Genomic DNA, 15,619 nt, shown 5'->3' on the forward strand with positions numbered 1-15,619 from the left:
ACTAGCTTTGTTTGTAAAGGGGAGAGTAAATATTATTATGTAGCCAGTGTCTGACCCAAGGTCTAATATAGTTTGGTATTTGGCAACTCCTAGTTTTTCTGACTTTGAAAGCAAGAATACGTCTGAACTACATGAGTATCAGTTCAATTCAGTCGCTCATTCGTGTCCGACTCTTTGCGACCCCATTAATCACAGCACGCCAGGCCTCCCTGTCCATCACCAACTCCTGGAGTTCACTCAAACTCACGTCCATTGAGTCGGTGATGCCATCCAGCCATCTCATCCTCTGTCATCCCCTTCTCCTCCTGCCCCCAATCCCTCCCAGCATCAGAGTCTTTTCCAATGAGTCAACTCTTCGCATGAGGTGGCCAAAGTACTGGAGTTTCAGCTTCAGCATCATTCCTTCCAAAGAACACCCCGGGATGATCTCCTTTAGAATGGACTGGTTGGATCTCCTTGCAATCCAAGGGACTCTCAAGAGTCTTCTCCAACACCACAGTTCAAAAGCATCAGTTCTTCAGAGCTCAGCTTTCTTCACATGTCCAACTCTCACATCCATACAGGACCACTGGAAAAACCATAGCCTTGACTAGACAGACCTTTGTTGGCAAAGTAATGTCTCTGCTTTTCAATATGCTATCTAGGTTGGTCATAACTTTTCTTCCAAGGAGTAAGCATATTTTATAGATGAATTTAAAAACCACTGAAGCTTGAATTGGTTATGAGTGGTTAATTGTAATGGAAAAGTGAAGTTGGGGAAAAAAATTCAAAGATGGTTGAGTTCAGAGTAAGCAAAACTAGGAGGTTTAGAGATCCATGAGGAGATAATAATGGGATGGAAGAGGATAGTATGAGAATTTTCAGTTTAAGAGGTCTGTGGGGTCCAGATTCTTGGATCCAGGGAATGAAGGATGGTGGAGGTAAGCAAAACTGCTGGGTGTGGCTGAGAGCAGTCCATATAAATGCTTCATTTTCTGGTTGGCATGAAATGTTGGGACAAGCTTTACATGCTCTGCATTCAAATTCAGCAAGACAGGCATCTGGTCCCAGAGGAATCTGAATTCAAGGAGTAGCTTCTCTGTAATAGTCTATTAATTGTTGAAGCCTGAGACAGGGCCCTCCATTCCTAATTCAATCTCAGTTATTATCCATAAGTTATCAAAATGGCAGAAGGATAGATTGTTTCCCCAGTGGCATAAAAACCTCTTTCTGTTCATGAGGGATCTGCCTTTGTTTCAAGAAGGGAGAGATTAGACATTGTGATGTGGGAAGTTCATAGCTCTGGATGAAAGAAAAGGTATCACTGAATAACAAGATCTTTCATAAATTTGAATTTAGAAGTATAACCTTCTGAATAATTATTTTTCTAGAAATCATGATGCTCTTGATTACTGTAAAACAATTTGACAGCAGTCAAAGCAGAGTAGATCTACCTAAGTACCATTAAATATGCTAGTTTTATTTCCTTTCTGTCCTTTATGCTCTACTTACTCTAAACATCTTTAAATTATTCATTGCACTGCAGGGAAATCTCTCAAAATGACTGTCTTTATGTTATCATTCACACTAAATGAAAGTGGTCCCTCCTCTCCCAACTTTGTTTACTAACCATTCAGAAGTCCCTACTGTATCCAACAGCCTCACTCTCCACCACATGCCTTGCCACCAATTTGGACAACTTTCCTACGTATGTTGAAAATTTACCCTCAGTTATCTCGGCTTCTGGACCTTATTAGTAAATTGAGAGTACTCCACAGAGCCAAAGAAATGAATAAATTAGAAAGCAAACAGAAAAGTAGAATTAATAAGTAGAATCAGAGCTTTTTCTTCTAAAAAGACAGTAAAAAGAAAAACGATAGCTAAGATAAACCAAGAGAAGAGAGAAAACAAAAAACAAAAAATTATCAATGAGAAAGACAGTAAAACCACAAATAAGGATACATTTGAAAGATCATAATAATGTATCACATGTAGCCTTTTGCCAACAAATTTGAAGGTTGGGTGGAACTGCAGATATTTCAGAAAAATAGTTTTTATAATTGATTCAAGAATAAATAGAAAATCAGAATAGACCAATAGTCACTGAAAAAATATTTAACTTATCAAAGATCTACTTCTAAAAATGTGTCTTAGTCAAAGAACAGATGGCTCGTCTTTTGCTGAACATGCAAAGATAGAAATCTTTTGCATTTTGGAAAACTAGCATGTCTCATAAACTAAATCTGATATAGATAGACAGCACAAGAAGTAAAACATAGATCAATTTCATTTATGAATATGCTGATTTCTTTTTTTTTTTTTTTTTTTGGTGTGCTTTCTTAAACAATGAAGTGTTGGATTGAATTTCTGTGCCAAATAACTCCAGCTTTCTTCCTCTTCCCTCATAAATCCTCTATTCCCATGCTGGGGTATGATGGAAGGTTAAAGGAATAGAGAGTGGAATTTGAAACTCCAGGAAAGACAAAGGCAGACCCCAAAATGTAGTTTAAATAAATTCTGAGGTGTTTACAGATGACTTGAAAGTTATTACAGCCATGCTTTCAAATCTAAAAGCTTGTGATTGATTAGCTCACAAAGCTGTACTGATGATTGGCAGTTTGTCTAGATTCTGAAGCAGAGGGTTCATCTAATGCCTGATGATCTGAGGGAGAGCTGATGTAATAATAATAGAAATAAATTGCACAATAAATGCGATGTGCCTGAATCATCCGGAAACCATCCCCCGCCCCTCCTCAATCCATGGGAAAACAGTCTTCTATGAAGCTGGTCTCTGGTGCCAAAACGGTTGGTTACTGCTGCTGGAGGTTGCAACCGAGACTCAGGTCTCCCAGGAGCAAACACCTTCTGCTTCAGCTCATGCAGTCTGCATGTGATGAATTTCTATGTGTGATTCTCAATCTCAGGATCAACACATCACAGTAATCAGGTCAGTGACTGCTTCTTGGCTTGACCCAAGACAACTTTTTTTTTCTGGATCATGTTCAGAAAATATGGTCCAGGGAGGAGTAGATGGTAATATGAGCACAGAAGTATTTCTTAACAGCTGGCTCTAAAGTGAAAGAGGAAGACTGTCAAATTCAGGTGGGAAAGCATTAGACAGACACATGCACATTCTCTCTCCAAATCATGCCATGGCTAAGATGATCTAAACAGAGGTTAGTAGCCCACTAGGTTGCTGCAACAACCCCTCCCAGCCCACGTGCTCTCTTGTAATATAATCTGGTCATTCCCTCATCAAAAGGTGGAGTCTATTTTCTCTCCTCTTCAGTTCAGTTCAGTTCAGTTCAGTTCAGTCGCTCAGTTGTGTCCAGCTCTTTGCAACCCCATGAATCGCAGCACGCCAGGCCTCTCTGTCCATCACCAACCCCCAGGGTGCACTCAGACTCACGTCCATCAAGTCAGTGATGTCATCCAGCCATCTCATCCTCTGTCATCCCCTTCTCCTCCTGCCCCCAATCCCTCCCAGCCTCAGAGTCTTTTCCAATGAGTCAACTCTTCGCATGAGGTGGCCAAAGTACTGGAGTTTCAGCTTTAGCATCATTCCTTCCAAAGAACACCCAGGGCTGATCTCCTTCAGAATGGACTGGTTGGATCTCCTTGCAGTCCAAGGGACTCTCAAGAGTCTTCTCCAACACCACAGTTCAAAAGCATCAATTCTTCGGCGCTCAGCCTTCTTCACAGCTAATCCCATGACTTATTTGTTTGTAAACTTTTTAGTTTAAAATAATCTCAATTTGTAGAAGAATTATAAACATACTACAGTGGGTTCCTGTGTACCTACTTCACCCAGCTTCCCATGAGGTTAACATCTTACATAAGCAAGGTACATTTCTCTGATATATTTTGATCAGAAACCATTTGGAATTCAATGGTTTGTGTGTACTTTCTTAGACTAGGTTTGGAATTTCTTAGAGCCCAACATCCACTCAGAGAAAAGCCAGGTATCCATGTGAGAGAAGAACCAAGGCTTCAGCCAGTAATTTCAAAGCAACTTCTGGCAACTTGAGAGAGGCCATTATGGGCCCTTCCAGCCATCCCAGTGCTCAGCTGACACACCAGGAATGCAGGAGAGCCATCTGGTCAACTCATAGCATTGTGAGACAAAATAAATTGCTGTTGCTTTAAGCCTCTAAGTTTGGAGGTAATTTATTATGCACCAGTACATAACTGAAACACCAACTTTAGCTAGTTTGACATTTGTACTGAGAACTAAATAAAGCTATACAGGCAAGCTGGGTCCAAGAAAGAAGAGGAAATGATACAAATAAAAACCAGTTTGGATAAGCAGTATTCTATCCCTCTAATTCAAGCATGCTAGTCATTCTTATTATTAGACTAAATATAAAGTCAAGGTGTTTTTAAGCGATAAACCTCAGCCTCGGTGATGGGAGACTCAAAGATCAACACAACTACTGGAGAAAGGCTGATAAGAAAGCCTTTTAAATTCTGATTTGAATTAAATAATGTATATGTTTACCTCTTCAAAAATTATATTTAAAAAAAGAATCTGAAGACACCTGAACTAATTTGGTTAGTCACACATTTCTTCTAAGCTTAGCAGTGAAATTAGGAGTTACAAAAATGGCAAAGAAACAGGACCTTTGAGAATTTTCTTTCAATTTCTTAGATCAGGAGCTAGCAAACTTCTTCTGTCAAATATCAGACAGTTCAGGGTTTGCAGGCCAAGAGACAAAATCAATGGTATTATATAGAAACATACAAAAAGAGATTTTTTATTAATAAAAGTCGAGGTCTACATGACTTGGTGGCAAAGAATCCATCTTCTAATGCAGGAGACGTGGGTTCAATCCCTAGATCAGGAAGATCCCCTGGAGTAGGAAATGGTAACCCGCTCCAGTATTCTCACGTGGAGAATTCTATGGACAGAGGAGCCTGGCAGGCTACAGTCCATGGGGTCACAAAGAGTCAGACGTGACTGAGCATGCACACACACATGCAAGGTATAATCAGGAAATTTTTTCTTTGTAATGTAGGTCTATTAATGAGAAAGGTAGAACTGTTTTTTGTGGGGCATATTGACTTCCTTTTTGGGGTTCAAATGTAAAATCCACCCTTAGCTCATGGATCATGCAAAAGCAGGTAGCAGCCAGATTTCATGCAGTGTATAGCTTGTCACCCTCCACTCCTTTGGGGGAAGCAATTTTGCCACGGGTCCTGAGCGGTCCTGCACATCCTTGCTTGGTATGTCAAGACTGCAAGACCCTGATTGATGTTTTCTAGGCCATTTTCAGGCTGGTTTTTGCAGGAAGTGATCTTGAAGAATGAGATACTTCTCCCCAAGACTAAGAATACAGTCACCCTAAAAGTGGGAGATTCCCCAAGATCCATGCTCTCCTGTAATGCAACTCAATGTGTCTATAGGCATCCATCAAGGGTTTGCATAGCCCCCAGACTTGAAGGTTATGGGAAACTGATACAAATGAACTTGAAAGTCTATCTGCTGCTTTTGTTGTAATATCTCTCACCCCACAGTCTCATGTCTTCTGTCATTATCCATGATAACTTCTTAGCTTGTTATTAGGATTAAAGTCTCAGACCCTTCATGATTCTTGTTATGAATCCTAAATATAAATTAAATAAACAACAAGAGCCTACTGTATAGCACAGGGAACTATACTCAATATCTTGCGATAATCTGCAACAGAAATATCTGCATAAAACATATGTACATATGTGTGTGTGTGTATAAATATATGATGGAATCACTTTGCTGTATACCTGAAACACTGTAAATTGACTATACTTCAATTTTTTTAAAAAGGAGCTCAGGTTTTTAAGAGACAATCAGTTCCACACTGGCTGAAGTAATAAAGCAGAGAAGACACTGACCGAAGGGCTTTATGCCATATGGAGAGCTGTGGAGGTGACAGTTGGTGTAGCAGAAGGCCACGGTGAAGATGGCCAAGATGTCTACATCATACACCCTCCATCTCCCATCCCCAAGCACAACTTTCCCAGGTGGTGGTTACAGGTCCTCTTCCCCAGCTTCTGCTTAGCCCCATTCACCCATCTCCCTGCCTCGCTTATATGCTTTCCCTTGACCCACATCCTGGTCAGCTAATGCCAGCTTCAACACCTTTCCCTTGACATCTTCCAGCCACAATATAGTCCTGACCAACAAGTGGAGGTGTGTTGAGTGCATCATCTAGAAAAGTTTGCTAACATAATGAAAAAGCACAGGCTCAGTTGACACAACCCATTCACCCCTTCCTGCAGTTTTGGTGTCGATTTTGTGGAGCAGTTGGCAAACTAAGTATTCAATTCAGTCACTCAGTTGTGTCTGACTCTTTGCGACCCCATGAACTGCAGCACACCAGGCCTCTCTGTCCATCACTAATTCCTGGAGTTCACCCAAACCCATGTCCATTGAGTCGGTGATGCCATCCAACCATCTCATCCTCTGTTGTCCCCTTCTCCTCCTGCCCTCAATCTTTCCCAGCATCAGGGTCTTTTCAAATGAGTCAGCTCTTCGCATCAGGTGACCAAAGTACAGGAGTTTCAGCTTCAACATCAATCCTACCAATGAACACCCAGGACTGATCTCCTTTAGGATGGACTGGTTGGATCTCCTTGCAGTCCAAGGGACTCTCAAGAGTCTTCTCCAACACCACAGTTCAAAAGCATCAATTCTTCGGTGCTCAGCTTTCTTTATAGTCCAACTCTCACATCCATACATGACTACTGGAAAAACCGTAGCCTTGACTAGACAGACCTTTGTTGACAAAGTAATGTCTCTGATTTTTAATATGCTGTCTAGGTTGGTCATAACTTTCCTTCCAAAAACTTAGTATAAAGAGTACTTATTCTTCAGATGAGTACACTGTTAACCCTAGAGCACTGTTGGTGAGAATGCAAGTTGGTACGGTCAGTATGGAAAACAGTGTGAAGTTTCCTTGGTAGGTTGGAGATAATGAACATAAAGTACCTGCCATAGTCCTTGGCACTGTAGTGTTTGCTGAGTAGATTAGTTACTGTAGGCATTATTATTTTTCACCTTGCAAGTGGGTGATGGACAGGGAAGCCTGGTGTGCTACAGTCCATGGGGTTGCAACGAGTCGGATACAACTGAAGGACTGAACTGAACTGATAGCATGTAGGGTCTTAGTTCCCTGCTGCTAAGCTGCTAAGTCACTTCAGTCGTGTCTGACTCTGTGCGACCCCATAGATGGTAGCCCACCAGGCTCCCCCGTCCCTGGGATTCTCCAGGCAAGAACACTGGAGTGGGTTGCCATTTCCTTCTCCAATGCATGAAAGTGAAAAGTGAAAGTGAAGTCACACAGTCGTGTCCGACTCTTTGAGACCCCATGGACTGCAGCCTACCAGGCTCCTCCGTCCATGGGATTTTCCAGGCAAGAGTACTGGAGTGGGGTGCCATTAGTTCCCTGACTAGAGATCAAACCCATGCCCCTTGCAGTGGAAGCACAGAGCCTCAACCACTGGACCACAAGGGTAGTCCCTGTAGGCATATTTTTAAATCATTTATTGTTTCATGATTTAAGTTAGATAGTCCAGAAAATTTAAATCTATTGATCCTGAAGAACTGGCATAACGCAGGGAAAAGACCATGTTTTTCTTTGTGTGTATTAAAACGTATCTATGTTTTGGTTTTTTAGCATGTGCACACCGATGATTGGCACTGGAAATTTCTTACTTCTTCCTATGTTGTAATTATAAGTTGGGTGTTGCTGGGTTAAGAGGTCATGTAACAATATAGTGTAGGAACATCTGTGCTGGCAGCTTCTCAAGACTTGAAGAGGAACTTCAGGAAAATTAATCAGTGTCAACCGCAGGGTGGAGAGGAGAAATAACTTAGCAGTTCTCCAGGAAAGTGATATAAATGTCAGGCCAAACTATCCCACTTACATTAGTCAGGTAAGGCTGATCATGTTCAGCCTGCAAACCCTATTTGATAAGAATCTAAAAATTTTGGTGAAATTGTGCCTTTCTTTTACAGGTTTTTTTTGTGTGTGTGTGTGTTAATCTTTTTTTTTTTTTTTTTGCAAGAGAAGACAATATTGTATCCAGAAAAGAAGTGGTAGGAAAACATGTGGGACTGTGACACCTGGAAATAGCTGGAAACTTAGAAAAATACTGCTCTTAATGGGCTGGTATGCTATTAAGGAAGAGGACTAGCAATTTTTATGTTAAAATGCAGTGTTTTTATTCTAATTTCAAGTGGACAGTTCAGAAAAAATACTAAACTTAATGCTTTTATTCACTATTGCATAAATTTTTCCAACTCATGAATATTTCATATTTTTTTACATAAACTTTATTCTTTGGGAGAAAACAGATACATATTCATTGTGTGTAGTAAATTCAACCATAGAAAAGTACAAATGTTACTCTCTCAGTCGTGTCCAGCTCTTTGTGATCCCATGAACTGCAGCTCATCAGCCTCCTCTGTCCATGAAATTCTCCGGGCAAGAATAATGGAGTGGGGTGCCGTTTCTTTATCCAGGAGAGTTTCCTGACCCAGCGATTGAACCCAAGTCTCTCACAACTCCTGAACTGGTGGGCAGATTCCTCAACACTGAGCCACTGGAGCTTCCTAATTACATTGCAAAGTACACCCTAATTTGTTTAACTAGCTTTCTGTGCCTAAATATATAGGTTGTTCCCAATTTTTTGCTATGGTAAACAAAACTGAAAATAATCAGTTCAGTTCAGTTCAGTCTCTCAGTTGTGTACGACTCTTTGCTGCTGCTGCTAAGTCTCTTCAGTCGTGTCTGACTCTGTGCGACCCCATAGATGGCAGCCCACCAGGCTCCCCCATCCCTGGGATTCTCCAGGCAAGAACACTGGAGTGGGGTGCCATTGACTTCTCCAGTACGACTCTTTGAGGCCCTATGAATTGCAGCACACCAGGCCTCCCTGTCCATCACCAATTCCTAGAGCTTGGTCAAACTCATGTCCATCAAGTCTATGATGCTATCCAACCATCTCATCCTCTGTCATTCCCTTAATAAACTTGTGAAAATATACTTTCACACGTGCTGTGATTGTGCTTAGTCACTAAGTTTTGTCCAACTCTTGTGACTTCATAGACTGTAGCCTGCCAGGGCTCCTCTGTCCATGGGATTTCCCATGCAAGAATACCAGGGTGGGTTGCCATGCCCTCCTCCAGGGGATCTTTCCAACCCGCGGCTCGAATCCAGGTCTTTAGCCTTGCAAGTAGATCCTTTATCGTTGTAGCCACCAAGGAAGCCCAAGAATATGGGAGTAGGTAGCCTACTCCTTCTCTCAGGGGTTCTTCCCTGACACAGGAATTGAACCAGGGTCTCCTGCATTGCAGGCAGATTCTTTACCAGCTGAGCGACCAGAGAAGTCCTAGAGAAGTCCTAATTTCACATGAGTGTAAATGTACTTCTAAGTTCAATTCCTATAAGTAGACTTGCTTGATCAAAAAAGATGCCAAGTGATCCTTCATAGAAGTTGTACCAATTAGATAACCATTAATAAGCATTGGGGAGGTAAACTAGCTACTACTATCATGTATTGGAATGATAACACCATTTCTCCACACTTGCCAGCATAGTGTGTTATCAAATATTTTTGTCTTTGCCATCTGATAGAAGAAAAATAGTATAAAATAGTATAATTTTCACTTTCATTTAACTTAATATGAGTGAAGCTAAGCCTCTTTTATATTCAAGATCTATTTTTATTTCCTTTTCTGTGAATTGTCTGTGGAATTTGCTTAACTTTCTACTTGCTTGTTATTTTCTTATTGATTTGAAGACCTTCTTACTTATTAGGAAAGTAGCCCTTTGTAATATAAATGATAAACAATTATTTTTTAAACAATCAAAGAAAAAGTATAAAAAATGTTCAGTCAAACAAGGTATGCAAAGATTAATGTGAGTTTATTTTGTTGTGACTCAACAGTACTGATGAAATATTTATTGAAATTTAAGGATTAAAGCTGACTGGGTGTGACTCTAGGTTTGCTCTGCTGCTGCTGCTGCTGCCAAGTCGCTTCAGTCGTGTCCTACTCTGTGCGACCCTATAGACGGCAGCCCACCAGGCTCCCCCGTCCCTGGGTTTGTTCTACTCATATGCAAATGAGTTTAAGCAAAAAAAAAAAAAAAAAGAAGAAGAAGAAGAAAAGGTTATATTATGTAAGAAGAATCCTAGAGAAGGGCAGTTTCAGAAGTAATTCATCCTCATCAAGACCCAGGTTCTTTCTGCCCATCTAATATTCTTTTCCATACATCATAATAAAGCTGGTTCCTTTTGCAGTTGTGAGGTGGCCACCAGTAGTGACCATGGCTATGTGCCTCCCAGTTCAAGCCCACTGGGAGAATGAGACTGGCTTTTAAAACAAATTAAGATCTTTCTCTAAAGATTCCATTAAGCATCTCCTCATTTCTCAATGGCCAGAAGTGGGTCATTAGCCCATTTTAAATCAAACACTGGTAAAAGGGGATTGAATTACCTTTGATTCAAATAGATTTACAACTTTGTCCAAAGCCATTTCCCAAGAATCATTACTCTACCCTTTGGGGAGGTAAAGCAGATATTAGATAGATGGTCTTTGCATTGGTCAAGTCACATAATTTCTCTGTGCCTTGTTTTCCTCCTTCATTCAGTGAGAATAGTCCACTTCAGTTCAGTTCAGTCACTCAGTCGTGTCCAACTCTTTGCGACCCCATAAAGCACAGCACGCCAGACCTCCCTATCCATCACCAACTCCCGGAGTTCACTCAAACTCATGTGCATTGAGTCGGTGATGCCATTCAGCCATCTCATCCTCTGTCATCCCCTTCTCTTCCTGTCCCCAATCCCTCCCAGCATCAGGGTCTATTCCAATGAGTCAACTCTTCACATCAGGTGGCCAAAGTACTGGAGTTTCAGCTTTAGCATCAGTCCTTCCAAAGAACACCCAGGACTAGTCTCCTTTAGGATGGACTGGTTGGATCTCCTTGCAGTCCAAGTGACTCTCAGGAGTCCTCTCCAAAACCACAGTTCAGAAGCATCAATTCTTCGGCACTCAGCTTTCTTTACAGTCCAACTCTCACATCCATATGTGACCACTGGAAAAACCATAGCCTTGACTAGATGGACCTTTGTTGGCAAAGTAATATCTCTGCTTTTTAATATGCTATCTAGGTTGGTCAAAATTTTCCTTCCAAGGAGTAGGAGTCTTTTAATTTCACGGCTGCAGTCACCACCTGCAGTGATTTTGGAACCCCAGAAAATAAAGTCTGACACTGTTTCCACTGTTTCCCCATCTATTTGCCATGAAGTGATGGGACCAGATGCCATGATCTTAGTTTTCTGAACGTTGAGCTTTAAGCCAACTTTTTCACTCTCCTCTTTCACTGTCATCAAGAGGCTTTTTAGTTCCTCTTCACTTTCTGCCATAAGGGTGGTGTCATCTGCATATCTGAGGTTATTGATATTTCTCCCTGCAATCTTGATTCCAGCTTGTGCTTCTTCCAGCCCAGCATTTCTCATGATGTACTCTGCATAGAAGTTAAATAAGCAGGGTGACAATATACATCCTTGATGTACTCCTTTTCCTATTTGGAACCAGTCTGTTGTTCCATGTTCAGTTCTAACTGTTGTTCTTGACCTGCATACAGGTTTCTCAAGAGGCAGGTCAGGTGGTCTGGTATTCCCATCTCTTTCAGAATTTTCCACAGGTTATTGTGATCCACACAGTCAAAGGCTTTGGCATAGTCAATAAAGCAGAAGTAGATGTTTTTCTGGAACTCTCTTGCTTTTTCAATGATCCAGAGGATGTTGGCAATTTGATCTCTGGTTCCTCTGCCTTTTCTAAAACCAGCTTGAATATCTGGAAGTTCACGGTTCACGTATTGTTGAAGCCTGGCTTGGAGAATTTGGAGCATTACTTTACTAGTGTGTGAGATGAGTGCAATTGTGCAATAGTTTGAGCATTCTTTGGGATTGGAATGAAAACTGACCTTTGGGAGGAGGAGCCAAGATGGTGGAGGAGTGGGACGGGGAGAACACTTTCTCCCCCACAAATTCATCAAAAGAGCATTTAAACGTCGAGTAAATTCCACAAAACAACTTCTGAATGCCGGCAGAGGACATCAGGCACCCAGAAAAGCAACCCAACTCTTCGAAAGGAGGTAGGAAAAAATATAAAAGACAAAAAAAGAGACAAAAGAGGGAGGGACAGAGTTCCATCCCGGGAAGGGAGTCTTAAAAAGAGAGAAGTTTCCAAACACCAGGAGACCTTCTCACTGCCGAATCTGTGCCGAGCTTTGGAAGCACAGAGGGCAACATAAAAGGGAGAAAAAAATAAATAAACAATTAAAAAGCGCAGATTGTGAGCCCTGCGGTAACTCCCCCAGCGGAGAAGCAGCGCAGACGCCTGCACACGGCATTAGCAAGCGGGGGCTGGGCAGGGAAGCGCGGCGCGGGCTGTGTCCCTTAGAGTAAGAATTGGCCCGAATGTCCTGAGCGCTATCTGAGCGAAATAATTGGGCTAGCAAACCAGACTGTGGGATATCTACCACACGAAAAGCCAGCCCTAACCTAAGACACTGCCAGGCCCGCGCACAGAACAAAGGACTGAACAGAGATAGCCGGTTGCAGACCTTCCCCCTCCGGTGACAGGCAGCCAGAACCGTAAGGGGGCAATCGCAGCCCAAGAGAGACACTATCTATAAAACTGTAAGCAGGCTTCTTTGCTAACTAAAACTTCTTGGGGGTCTGGACGGTCAACATCTGCCTGAGAAGGTGCGTCGGTTTTACACCCAGATAACCGAGTGGCAGGGAGGCGATAAGTCGCAGCATTGGCGCCCACCAAACACATCACCTGAGCTGCTCGGATCTGGGAAGAGCACAAAACGCAGGCCCAACCGAGTCTGCGCCTCTGAGGACTACCCGAGTGCCTGAACCTGAGCTGCTTGGAACTGGGAGCTCAGCCCAGGGCCGGCCTCTGATTGTTCCCGGCGGAACAACCTAGAGCCCGAGCAGTGTGGGCAGGGAGGCTACACGCGCTGTGAGCGGGGGCAGACCCAGTGTGGCTGCGGCACTGCGAGCGCACGCCAGTGTTATCTGTTTGCAGCATCCCTCCCTCCCTCCCCACAGCGCGGCTGAACAAGTGAGCCTAAATAAAATAAAAAAAATAGTGTCCTCCACCGTCCCCTTTGTGTCAGGGTGGGAACCAGACACTGAAGAGACCAGCAAACAGAAGAAGCTATAACAGAGGGAACCGCCTTGGAAGCTACAGGCCATAGATTAAAACCCTGTGGTTACTACGAACTACATACGAAGGGGCCTATAGATCTTGAGAAATATAAGTCAGACCAAGGAACTAGCCAAAAATGAACTGAACCCACAATACTCACAACAAAACCAGAAAAAGACCTAGATATATTTTTACGATCAATCTTTCTTTCTTTTTTTTTTTTAATTTTAAAAAAAAAAATTTTAAGTCCTCTATTGTCCTTTAATTTTCACTTTTATAACTATTACTTTGCAAAAAAAAAAAAAAGACCCTTTTTTTTCTTCAGCAAACTTCATATATATATTTTATAATTTTTTTGACCGTGTTTTGTTTTGTTTTGTTTTCTTTTTCTTCTTTTCTTTAACATTGTATTTTTGAAATTCCAAACTCTACTCTAGATTTTTAATTTTAGCCTTTTGGTATATGTTATCAATTTTGTACCTATAGTTTTTTTTCATAATTTCTGTGACTTTTTTTTTCCTCTGTTTCTTTCTCTTCTTCTTTTGTATAACATCGTATATCTGCAATTCCAAACTCTACTCAAGATTTTTAATTTATGCTTTTTGGTATTTGATATCAATTTTGTACCTGTATTTTCTTTATAATTTTTGCAACATTGTTTTTGTTGGTTTGTTTGTTTTCTCTCTTTATTTTTCTTCTTCTTTTTTTTAACATTGTATTTTTGAAATTCCAAACTCTACTCTAGATTTTTAACTTTTGCTTTTTGGTATTAGTTATCAATTTTGTACCTTTAGTTTCTTTATAATTTTCACGACCTTGTTTGTTTTTCTTTGTTCGTTTTTTCTCTCTTTCTTTTCCTTCTTCTTTTCATTAACATCGCATTTTTGAAATTCCAAACTCTACTCTAGATTTTTAATTTTTGCTTTTATGTATTTGTTACCAATTTTGTACCTTTAAGAACCCAATCTTCAGGACCCATTTTTCACTAGGGTACGAGATTACTGGCTTGACAGCTCTCTCTCCCTTTGGACTCTCCGTTTTCTCCACCAGGTCGCCTGTATCTCCTCCCTAACCCCTCTCTACTCTACCCAACTCTGTGAATTTCTGTGTGTTCCAGACGGTGGAGAACACTTAGGGAACTGATTACTGGCTGGATCTGTCTCCCTCCTTTTCATTTCCCCCTTTTATCCTTCTGGCCACCTCTGTCTCCTGCCTCCTTCTTCTCTTCTCTGTATAACTCCATGAACATCTCTGAGCAGTCCAGTTGTGGAGTGCACATAAGGAAGTGACTACTGGCTAGCCCACTCTCTCCACTATTGATTCCACCTCATCTCATTTGGGTCACCTCTAACTCCCTTCTCCCACTTCTCTTCTCCATGTAACACTGTGAACCTCTCTGAGTGACCCTCACAGTAGAGAAACTTTTCATCTTTAACGTAGATGTTTTATCAATGGTGCTGTATAGAAGGAGAAGTTTTGAAACTACTGTAAAAATAAGACCGATAACTGGAAGTAGGAGGCTTAAGTCCAAACCCTGACTCCAGGGAACTCCTGACTCCAAGGAACATTAATTGACAGGAGCTCATCAAACGCCTCCATACTGACACTGAAACCAAGCACCACACAAGGGCCAACAAGTTCCAGGGCAAGACATACCAAGCAAATTCTCCAGCAACAAAGGAACACAGCCCTGAGCTTCAAGATACAGGCTGCCCAAAGTCACCCCAAAACCATAGACATCTCATAACTCATTACTGGACATTTCATTACACTCCAGAGAGAAGAAATACAGCTCCATCCACCAGAACATCGACACAAGCTTCCCTAACCAGGAAACCTTGACAAGCCACCTGTACAAACCCACACACAGTGAGGAAGTGCCACAATAAAGAGAACTCCACAAACTGCCAGAATACAGAAAGGACACCCCAAACTCAGCAATTTAAACAACATGAAGAGACAGAAGAATAGCCAGCAGATAAAGGAACAGGATAAATGCCCACCAAACCAAACAAAAGAGGAAGAGATAGGGAATCTACCTGATAAAGAATTCCGAATAATGATAGTGAAATTGATCCAAAATCTTGAAATTAAAATGGAATCACAGATAAATAGCCTGGAGGCAAGGATTGAGAAGATGCAAGAAAGGTTTAACAAGGACTTAGAAGAAATAAAAGAGTCAATATATAATGAATAATGCAATAAGTGAAATTAAAAACACTCTGGAGGCAACAAATAGTAGAATAACAGAGGCAGAAGATAGGATTAGTGAATTAGAAGATAGAATGGTAGAAATAAATGAATCAGAGAGGATAAAAGAAAAACGAATTAAAAGAAATGAGGACAATCTCAGAGACCTCCAGGACAATATTAAACGCTACAACATTCGAATCATAGGGGTCCCAGAAGAAGAAGACAAAAAGAAAGACC

General features: G+C 41.4%; 1 long non-coding RNA gene across 3 annotated transcripts in view; it reads left to right on the top strand.

The window, feature by feature from the left end:
• The window catches only part of LOC102394078, an 84,072-nt gene that overhangs the window by 43,165 nt on the left and 25,288 nt on the right, over positions 1 to 15,619 (top strand). The window lies entirely within an intron of this gene.

The sequence above is a fragment of the Bubalus bubalis genome, chromosome 10, assembly GCF_019923935.1.
Source record: "Bubalus bubalis isolate 160015118507 breed Murrah chromosome 10, NDDB_SH_1, whole genome shotgun sequence".
Taxonomy (NCBI): domain Eukaryota; kingdom Metazoa; phylum Chordata; class Mammalia; order Artiodactyla; family Bovidae; genus Bubalus; species Bubalus bubalis.